The following is a 10,923-nucleotide window of genomic DNA, read 5'->3' as shown; positions in this document are numbered from 1 at the left end:
GGGAGGGAAGCATGTATTTTAATAAGGAGAGTACTTAAAATAGCACATATGTAACCTGTTGCTCAAAATGAAGTCATGCTAATCAATTTCCTTTTAACTCCAGGTGTCAAAACAAGGACATTCAGGCTCTTTATTACTACTTCTCCTGCTTAATTTAGGTTGTATTTCTTGTGAACATGTTATATACGTTTTTAAATCCAAATCAATACTCAGATTTTTGAAGCATATAGCTACTACTACAAGTCTTGATGGATGTGTACATATGGAGATCATTGATTAAAATAGGAATAATTTTGTACAAACAGTTTTTTTTAAAAAAAATAACTAGAACACAGAACTGTTCTGATTAATTTTCTTAATGATGCTTTTAGATATCTTTGACTGGATGTTATGCATGTTACTAATGGCCACACTAAAAATTGTGAGGTCTTAAAAACTCTTTAGATAGCACAGAACAAACAACTCAATATTTTAAGTCTTTGACTCAGTCTCAATGACTTTTATCAACACTTTATACAACAACAATAACAACAACTGATGATTATATATATATGTGTGTGTGTGTGTGTGTGTGTGTGTGTGTGTGTTTTATTTGTGCTGATAAATAAATAAAGGGAGACTAGTATAGATCTATTTCAAGCTATTTAGCTCTCATCAGCTAGCCATACCCTTACTGGGATTCGAACCTGTGCTGTATTGCATCTTAGGCAAATGTCTTAGCCATTATGCCACAGGTCTCCTCCTTATCAGCTCCCTTTATTTATTTATCAGCACAAATAAAACACAAATATAACAAAGGCAACAGTAAAAATATTGGGTTTCTGTCGTGATGGACTCTTGTGACGAGCTAATTGACAGATGATGGAAGCAGTTAGCTTCCTCCCATAATTGGGGCTTACCAGGGGTTGTGACACTAAATATATATATATATATATATATATATATATATATATATATATATATATATATATATATATATATATATATATATATGTATATATGTGTGTATGTATATATATATATATATATATATATATATATATATATATATATATATATATATATATATATATATATATATATATATATAAAATTGGGGCTTACCAGGGGTTGTGACACTATATATATATATATATATATATATATATATATATATATATATATATATATATATATATATATATATATATATATATATATACTTAAAGTCACAACCCCTGGTATGCCCAAGTATGGGAGGAAGGTCACACTTCCACTCTCTGTCATTAGGCTCGTCACAAGAGACCATCCAGACAGAAACCCAATATTTTTTTTATTTTGGGGCTTACCAGGGGTTGTGACACTAAATAAATAAATAAATAAATAAATAAATAAATAAATAAATATATATATATATATATATATATATATATATATATATATATATATATATATATATATATATATATGTTATATTTATGCTGATAAATAAATAAAGGGAGACTAGTATAGATCTATTTCAAGCTATTTAGCTCTCATCAGCTAGCCATACCCAAGTTTTTGGGAATCGAACCTGTGCTCTATTGCCTCCCAGGCAGGGAGTTAACCATTTGAGCTACAGAGAACGACTCCTTTATCAGCCAGCCAGGGTGGGAGGTATATACTTAAAGTCACAACCCCTGGTATGCCCAAGTATGGGAGGAAGGTCACACTTCCACTCTCTGTCATTAGGCTCGTCACAAGAGTCCATCCAGACAGAAACCCAATATTTTTTACTGTTGCCTTTTTTGTTACATTTGTTATATTTATGCTGATAAATAAATAAAGGGAGACTAGTATAGATCTATTTCAAGCTATTTAGCTCTCATCAGCTAGCCATACCCAAGTTTTTGGGAATCGAACCTGTGCTCTATTGCCTCCCAGGCAGGGAGTTAACCATTTGAGCTACAGAGAACGACTCTTCTGGGTATATATATTAATATATATATATATTAATTACTTAAAGTCACAACCCCTGGTATGCCCAAGACACTCTCTGTCATTAGGCTCGTCACAAGAGACCATCCAGACAGAAACCCAATATTTTTTTTTATTTTTTACTGTTGCCTTTTTTTGTTACATTTGTATAATAAATATATAACTATAGCATAAATATAACATATATACATACATACATACATACATACACACACACACACACACACACACACGCACACACCTTTTATACTATATTATATACCTTATATACTATATAATAATAATAACGATAATAACAACAATAATAATATCATCATCATCATCATCATCAAATTCTATAAAATTAGTTTTATGAAATTTCTATTGAAAACAATATAATACATGATGTTGAGGATTAACTCAAAAGTTCACACATATAGAGCAGCTAGAGATAACTTCCAAAGCAGTAGCAACAGGAGAAGATGTGGAAATATACTTATTTTATGATTTTAAGAGATGATTTGTATGCATCACTGCAACAACAGAACTGCAAAATCTTTTTCAAAACTAACCCGTTTATTTCAGTGATGACAAGCGGTAATTATCTTTCACTAAATATACCTTACACATCTGCATTGACTTAGTACTTAGAATTAATTTCACATTTAATGAATTAGTGTGTTCACAGCAGATTGAGGGAAATGTCTGAAGCAATGTTGAATGTTTACTTTTTCTATAACTACAATTATTTCAGTGTTGCATGGTGTGAATGCAGAAAATGTTATTTTCCATACCTTGTTGCTTCTGGGGATCATAAATCTGCAACCCAAAGAGGGGGGATCTCTCACTTTTCAGAAGTGTCACATTTCTTGATAGCAAATCCAGTTGGAAAATAGAGCCATTCATATAATCTGTCCAGAAAATATAATTTCTATGATATGATAGTCCAAATGGATGATTCAATTCTTTTCCACTGTAGACCACCTGCAATTGATTGACATTAAATAGTTTTAGCATTCAATAGATCCATACATGCCTTTAACATTTAATCAGAAATTAAGAAATATGTGAATGTTTGATTTTATATGTGTGCAAATATATTTAAAGTTTTCTTCACAGAAAAAATTCTACTCCAATCTCTAAAGCATTTAAATATCTTCAGATAATAAACACATTTCCTAATTTTATTTGTCAAATTTATAAAGGTTTGGGAGGAAGAGAAAATGTCCCTCCATTTCATCCTGCTAGAAAAGAATTTAATGGATCTATCTCTAAGGCTGATAGTCTGTAGAGATTCTCAGTCATCCAGGTCATGGTTGTCCCAAAGATGATTATTTTTATATGTTTCCCCCAAAATAAAAGAGGATATTATTTTCTTTTGACCCCCAAAATAAGTGCTTGGCCTTATTTTTGGGGAGGTCTTATTATTTTTGAGGTGCAGGATGCAGTGAGCATGGTTACTTTATGACTGCTGCTGTGTTGCAATATTTCTGGGGAAGGCTTGCTTTTGGGGGAGGGCTTATTTTAGCACATGTGCTCAAAAGCCTGACTGGGCCTATTATCTGGAGGTCTTATTTTCTGGGAAACAAGGTAGGGGGCAACTAGATTTTCTTGTTTTTTCTTTGAGGATGTTTCACTTCTCATCCAAGAAGCTTCTTCAGCTTTTCTCCACTATTCTGTCAGAGCTGATGAACCTTTTTGGATGAGAAGCGAAACGTCCTCAAAAAAAAAAAAAAAAAAAAAAAAAAAAACCAAGGAAGTCCAATTGCCTCTTTAAAAAGCACCTTTGGGACTCTAAGGCTGATACATTCCTTTCAAATATCTTATTAACTATTATGATTTCTCTATTCTTTCTAATTACATTTTTCTAATAAAAATCCACACCAACATAGTATGCATATAGGCATAGATTACTAAGATTAATAGGTACTAACATTGTTACACCTTAGAAAAATGTACTGGAAAACCAGTTGTACAAATTCAATGTACTACTTGACCATAAAGATACAAACCATTGCTTATAAATTGTGTTCAGAGATTAACTGATTAACTTAAAGGAAACTGCAATATGTAGAAAACTCATACATTTTCTTTTTAGACAAATTCCTTATATTGGCTTTCCAAAAACTAGGGCTTCAGGTCCATTAGCTGAAAACTGGCCTTGTCTTCCATTACTTTGAGTAAGTATGTTCAATCACTGGCAGGCAGTTCTATTCACAGGTGTGTGTGTGTGTGTGTGTGTGTGTGTGTGTGTGTAGAAAGAGAGAGAGAGAGAAAGAGAGAGAGAGAGAGAGAGAGAGAGAGAGAGAGAGAGAGAAGAGAGAAGAGAAGAGAGAGAGAGAGAGAGAGAGAGAGAGAGATCTATGGCTAGCATTAATCCTACAAAATAAAAATAGTAAGTGATGTCTTGACTAGACCTTGAGGTACATGATTAATTAATTATCCATTATTGGTAACCCTAGAAACAAGTTCTAATGATTTGGTAATGATTTGGATCACTAATTCTAGAAGGAAGGCATTGATAACTGATGACAAAGTTGGGTTTTGGATACAATGTAGTAAAATCAGTTTTTTCACGTTATTGCAACTATGATTCTAACAGATCTATCTGTATCTAAATTCAGTACACAGAAATTGCACAGATAAAATCACTGAACTTTGGCAATTATATAGAGCATATCTATGCAATGTACATAATTAAAGATAGACTAAATACAAAATAAACATCATAAAATATATTTCAGCACAGACCATTAGCTGTGTAAAAATAGCACCATCAATTTTATAGAATTGTTAAATTCCAGGCCAAATAAAACTGTAACACCTGAGACTAGATTTTCTTCTGTGTAACAAGAATTGGCCATGCAGATAGAGACTTGGTCCAATATGAAATAAAAATAGTACCTCTACTCATCATATGAAAACAACAAAAAGCAGAAGACATATTTGAAATACAGAAAGCCCAAGTGCTCATATATACCATTTTTTTCTATCTAATCATATAGTAAAAAAATTGAAAAGTTCATACATAAATTGTCTGATAGTACATGTATATTTGTGTGTGCATACATGTCAACCCTATTGAATAAATCAGACCAGGAATCAGCATCTGAATTAAAAACTGATTATTTTATTGAGAATGGCTATAATAGCAGAATCTTGAAAGGTTGATTGTGCTGTACCTCTTTCCCTTCTTATTCCTAAGTGAATTAGGAAGGTATTTATTTAAATTTCTTCCACACATTGTCTCATCCTTATGGGCCTAAGTTTTTTTCCCCATCATTGCTTTAGTAATGGCTTTTGCCTATCTTTTTCAGGACCACCAACTTACACTCTACTGAATGAGTGTGTATATTCATGTGTGACATTTTTTTACGGAATGTCTAAAAATGCTGATATATGGTATCATGTACTATTATGGGCAGATACATTAAAATAATTAGTAAGGGGTCATATTAGACTTAACATGAATTTCCGTGTCTTGATCTTATGTACAGTAGAATAAGGATTACAAAAAACTTTGTATCTTCTGAAATAAATAAATAGTTTCCTTCCTTCTCTCCTCCTTCCCTCCCTTCCTCCCTCTCTTCCTTCCTTCCTTCCCCCACAAAATAACACAACTGTCCTTAGACTGGATTAATAAAGAAAGTGGCAAGGTAATTCACTAAATGGGGAATCTAGGAGGGGGGAAAGTATTATATTTTCTTTTACCTTGCGGTCACTTCCATTCAGATATATTCTTTCAATATGATCATAATAGGCATCACACCAATACAATATATTACTTTGATAATCCAGAGTTAATCCATTTGGCCACAACATCTTTAATGTCACAAATATTTGACGGTTGTTACCATCCATCCATGCTTTCTCAATTCTTCCCATACTATCATCTATTTCATCTTCTTCCCAATCTGTCCAATACATCCAGCTGTGAAATGACAAATTAAAAACATTAATTGAATCATTTAATTGTTTAGTTGTAGAACTTTAATCATAAACAACCTAAAATTCCTTCATATTTTTTGTTTAAGGTTTCTGTTTTCTCTCTTCTGAGATTAATAGTAATAGTAATAATATAATAGTCATTGTTGGAGTCCTCAGAGCGATATCTAAATGACTTCCTCAGTGTCTGGAAATATTGAATTTATCAGACCTAAACACCCTAATTTTACAAAAAGCTCTGCTTGGAACTGCCTATATTGTTCAACTCTACTTTAATAATTTTAGGTCCTTACTGGCACTTTTAATTATTAAGTTTCTTCTACTCTTAGATTGTGAATTCAACTGTAGATTACCCACATGTAATATTATTATCCCAAATCCCAAAACATCTGGCGCAGCACTTGAACAGCATCAACATTGACAAAATTATCATCAGTCAATTGCAAAAGACAGCTTTACTTGGAAAAGCTTACTGTGATGACTCTTTTACACCATCAAACAATCACATCTGCCTATCTCCTGGGGAAGCACTTGATAGGTGATAAAAATATGAAATCCAGTCTACAAATCTGGGTAATTGTGAAACTTCACCTTTCACTAACTTGACACCCACCACCACCACCACCACCACCATCACCACCACCACCACCACCACCACCACCACCAATTTTAATATCTTTCTAATATGCAATGCTTGAAATCCTGGCATCATTTTTAAAACACTGGGAATATGACTCAGACCTATCAGAAAATTAAAATTAAATACCATATCCCCACCAACACTGGCAGGGCATGCTACTGTGTATAAACCCCACACTCATTAATGGATGATGTTACCTAGTCAGATAATGAAATGTCTGCAAGCAAACAACTAAGCTCAGAGACCACAAAGGACTCCAAAAATTAAATTAGGTTGGACATTCACTTATAAATTCTTGGAACATCATTTTGCAAGTATGTTGAATAATAATGCAATAGTAAAATATATTTAAGAGGTATCATGGCTCTACCTATTGGAAATATTGCCTAGCAGTTAATCCTTTATTTATTATATATGGTACTGAACTGTCCAAATTACAGCTTCAGATACAGTCAAGGCTCATTTGAGATTGCCTTTAATGAAATCTTTTTGTCAGCTGTCTAGAACTGAAGTAAATAACCTAATCAATATACTCTTTACTCTCTCCAAATGTACAATGAATCAATAGACCTTGAAAACATTTATTTGACTTGTTAAAAGGATATTACTTAAAACATTGTCCTAAGTGTTTTGTAGTTTATATCTGTCACATCCAAAACCAGGCTCAAATTATGTGGTAATGATTAATTAATTAATTAAAATATAGGCAAAATTCCAATAATATTCATTTCTAGTATGGAATTGCAATTTGGCAGTTACACTTCCTATTGTAAAGTAATACACACAGTCCTACAAAATGAGCAGTTTATTTGTATCCATCAAGTCATATAAAAGGGACTTCTAGTTTGCTAAACCTGTTTTGATAAAATCTAACAGAAATACAACAATGATGGTGCGAGAGAGTGGACTAGTATGTTTCTATATGCTTAGATTTAGTAATAACTTAAAAACTGAGCTAGTTTTACATTTATGGTATATGAATCTTTTTTTTCTTTTTAAATTTTATTTTAATCACCATTATCTGTAACTTTTACACTATTGCGATTATATTTCAGAGTAGGACATGAGACAAATGCCAAACATAATTTGGTATTTCTCCCAAGTGCTGGAGTAGAGAGAAGTCAGAGTTTGAAGACAGTGTTGATGGTTGCGTTGAAGGAGTTTGGTTGTGGCACCAGGTATTTCTGCTTCTATTTTCATCTTGTTTTTATTTTTTATTTTGATATACTATTTTTATATTAAGTTATAAGCCCAGCAGAATTTTAGATGGAGCACATACGAGTAACAAAAGTATTTTAAATAAAGAAATCAATGGGGGATTTAATAAAAAAAATAGAAAAGTGGTGAATAGGAGAAATAGCAAATGAATTAAGATCCCTAATCATTAAGGTTCCAGGCTAGAAAATGAGTTCTAATTCCACCTTAAGCATGAAAGCCAACTGGGTGTCTTTGGACCATTCTTTCTCACATCATAGGGTTGTTCTTGTGGCAGTGGTCAGTGGTGTGATTCAAAAATGTTTACTACTGGTTCTGTGGGCATGACTTGGTGGACGTGGTGTGGCTTAGTGGGTGTGGTGTGGCTTGTTGGGCATGGCTTGGCGGGTGTGGCAGGGGAAGGCTACTGTGAAATCTCCATTCTCTCCCCACTCCAGGCAAAGGTTACTGCAAAATCCCCATTTCTTCCCAATCAGGTCAGGAGGCAGAGAATAGATGGTGGTGGGGCCAGTCAGAGGTGGTATTTTCAGTTCTCTGAACTACTCAAAATTTCTGCTACCGGTTCTCTAGAAGTGGTCAGAACCTGCTGAATACCACCTATATCTTGTGGGGAAAATAGGAGAAGGCAGGTGTGCTGGATGTGTTAGCTACCTTGATTTATTTGTAAATAAATCAAGTCAAATCAATCAATAAATTTGGGATGCAAATAAGTTAATAAGGCAAAGGTCTAGAAACCAGGATACTATGAGTTCCAGTCCTACCTTGCACATCTGGGTGACTTTGGATCAGTCACATTTTCTTATGGCAAATCGCTTTTGAAAATATTGCCAAGAAAATTGCAGGGATTTTTCCAGATATTTCAACATGAATAAGCACTGATTTAATAATAATAATCAAACAAATGCTATCTGAATTTGGTCTTTTCCCCAAACTTTGAAAGTAAAATTTGAATTGGAGTACCAAAGAGCTCCTGCCTGGAAGAGAACATGTTTGGCTGGAATACTGTCAGAATCCTGGCATGTTGCACATAAAGGTGTTTTAGGGTATGAGTTAGTAGGAAAAAATGCAAAGCTATTGATAGCAGCTTGTGATGGAGACAGCTGCCAAGGAAAGGTAAAGGAAAGAGAGATACTGAGAAGTATATTGCAGTTTGTTGGTTGCATATGAAACACTTGAATTCAAAAGGTGGAGCAAAAGATGGGTGGATGTTGTATAGATCATGCATAGGAGGAGGGTCCTAAAGTACTAGTCATGTACTACTGATCCATAAGAAGCCCCCATGTAATCTGTGCCAAAGTCTTGGATTTTAGGAGATGACCAGCCAGAGTTCGAAGGTTGGGTCAAACTCATCATCAGTTTGGAATCCCTACACCCCCAAAAAAGACCTAAATGAAGCATCCCCCCTTGAAGTACATTGACTCTTATCTGGAGTCCATTTGCCTTGACTGTTACTAGATCAGATTCTTGGTTAGAGATAGCATGGAAAAAACTTGCAGTGCTTTTGAATTCGATTTTGGCCCCTGGTTTCTTGCATCTATCACAATGCTTAATAGTGCTTGCTCATTTCACTCAGCTTTTCCAAACAAATATTGTATGTGTGTGGGGGGACTGTCTTTCTTGGTATACATGTATAGGTTAACAATCGATGTTATGAAAAGTGATATATTTAAATGCAACTTGATTTTGTCAAACATCCAATATCTTGCTTTTGGCTGAATTGCACAAATGTTAAACTAGACACTGAAACTTGTGAAAGCAAAGGGAAAGCTAGTGTTATAAAGTGCATTTATCATGACATCTGATATTTTAATCTTGAGGTTATTATTATGAGTCAATGTTCTGCCATATCCCAAGCTGACTTTTATTCCAGCCAAAGCAGAGCAAATATCATTTTAATTAGCAGAATACCATAGCTGGTCAACAAATCTATCATTTCCTGGTTTTTAAAACTATAATAATACTATTTTGCAATAAGGAAAATAGTTATTTGTATGTAGTTATACTAATTGGTTTACTTGATTTCCCCAGGCAGATTTTCTTTTTCTAGCTTTATCCTGAGAAAATTTACTACCGACTGTTGTAGTATTTTGCTACGCCAAAAATTATTGTCCTATCAAGGTAGGGAGAGGAATAGCCAGAATGCATAGCTGTTTGCTTCTTTGTACTGTATTTAATCATTTGTAATATGATAGTTATTAATGTGAGTTAGTATTATTTTCAGTTAATTGCTTTGAGTGGTACAAAAAAATAAAGCTATTAGGGAAATGGGACGTGGAAGTAACTTTTAAAAGAGGGAGGGTGATAGTGGAGTTGATTTTAAAAAAGTATACCATGATTTGATTTAGGCTTTAAAGGGGGTTACAAATAGTCCTTGAATTACAGCTACTCATTCAGCAACTGTTTGAAGTTATAGCAGTGCTAAAAATTGGTAATTCTGCCTTGTCTCCAAAGTTAGGGCTATTGAAGAGTACTGAAGAGTGCTGTCTTAAGCCCTATGTTGTGGCCAGCCACCCATCACCACAGCACAAAGCCACAGCCACCTTGCTGTGCTCTGCAGGTATTGCCATGCCCGGCTGACCTTTGCCATCTTCCTATTGCTGAGGAGGAACGTCCTATGTGAAACAGCTTCTGGCTGAGCCAGGCCTTCTTCCCAAGGTCTCCCACAATGTTTTCAAATAGCACATTGAGGCCACCAGGGCAGGAAGGCCAGCAGGGTAAACACTGTTGGATGATGCATTCAACAAAAATGGCGGAGCACAAGGCAACAAAAGGGAGATAGGCAGCTGAGATAGGTAGTCAAAGAGAAGGTTTAACTTACCAAAGCTCAAGGCTGGGAGAGACCAGGTTGAAAGTGTCTTGGATTGGGATAGTTCCTCACCTAATGACTTCTTTAATCTGTTTAACAACAGCAATGGGGAGTGCAAAGTTTGGCGTCACTAAGCAATGAAGTCACATGATGTTGCACTTTAAGTGCACATTACTTAGTGATGGAAATTCCAGTCCCAATTTCTGTTGTAACTTGATGATTACCTGAACTATACGCTGGCCTTTCCTAACCTTTTCTCCTGAAAAATATATGGAAAGTGAAGTTAAAGTGATTTTTTTATAAATTATTTTGAGACAATCTAGTTTCATTCATTCATTCATTCATTCATTCATTCATTCATTCATTCATTTCTTTGCTGCCC

The sequence above is a fragment of the Thamnophis elegans genome, chromosome 1, assembly GCF_009769535.1.
Source record: "Thamnophis elegans isolate rThaEle1 chromosome 1, rThaEle1.pri, whole genome shotgun sequence".
Taxonomy (NCBI): Eukaryota; Metazoa; Chordata; class Lepidosauria; order Squamata; family Colubridae; genus Thamnophis; species Thamnophis elegans.
The sequence above is the reverse complement of the archived record's forward strand: the minus strand, read 5'-3'. Positions refer to the sequence as shown.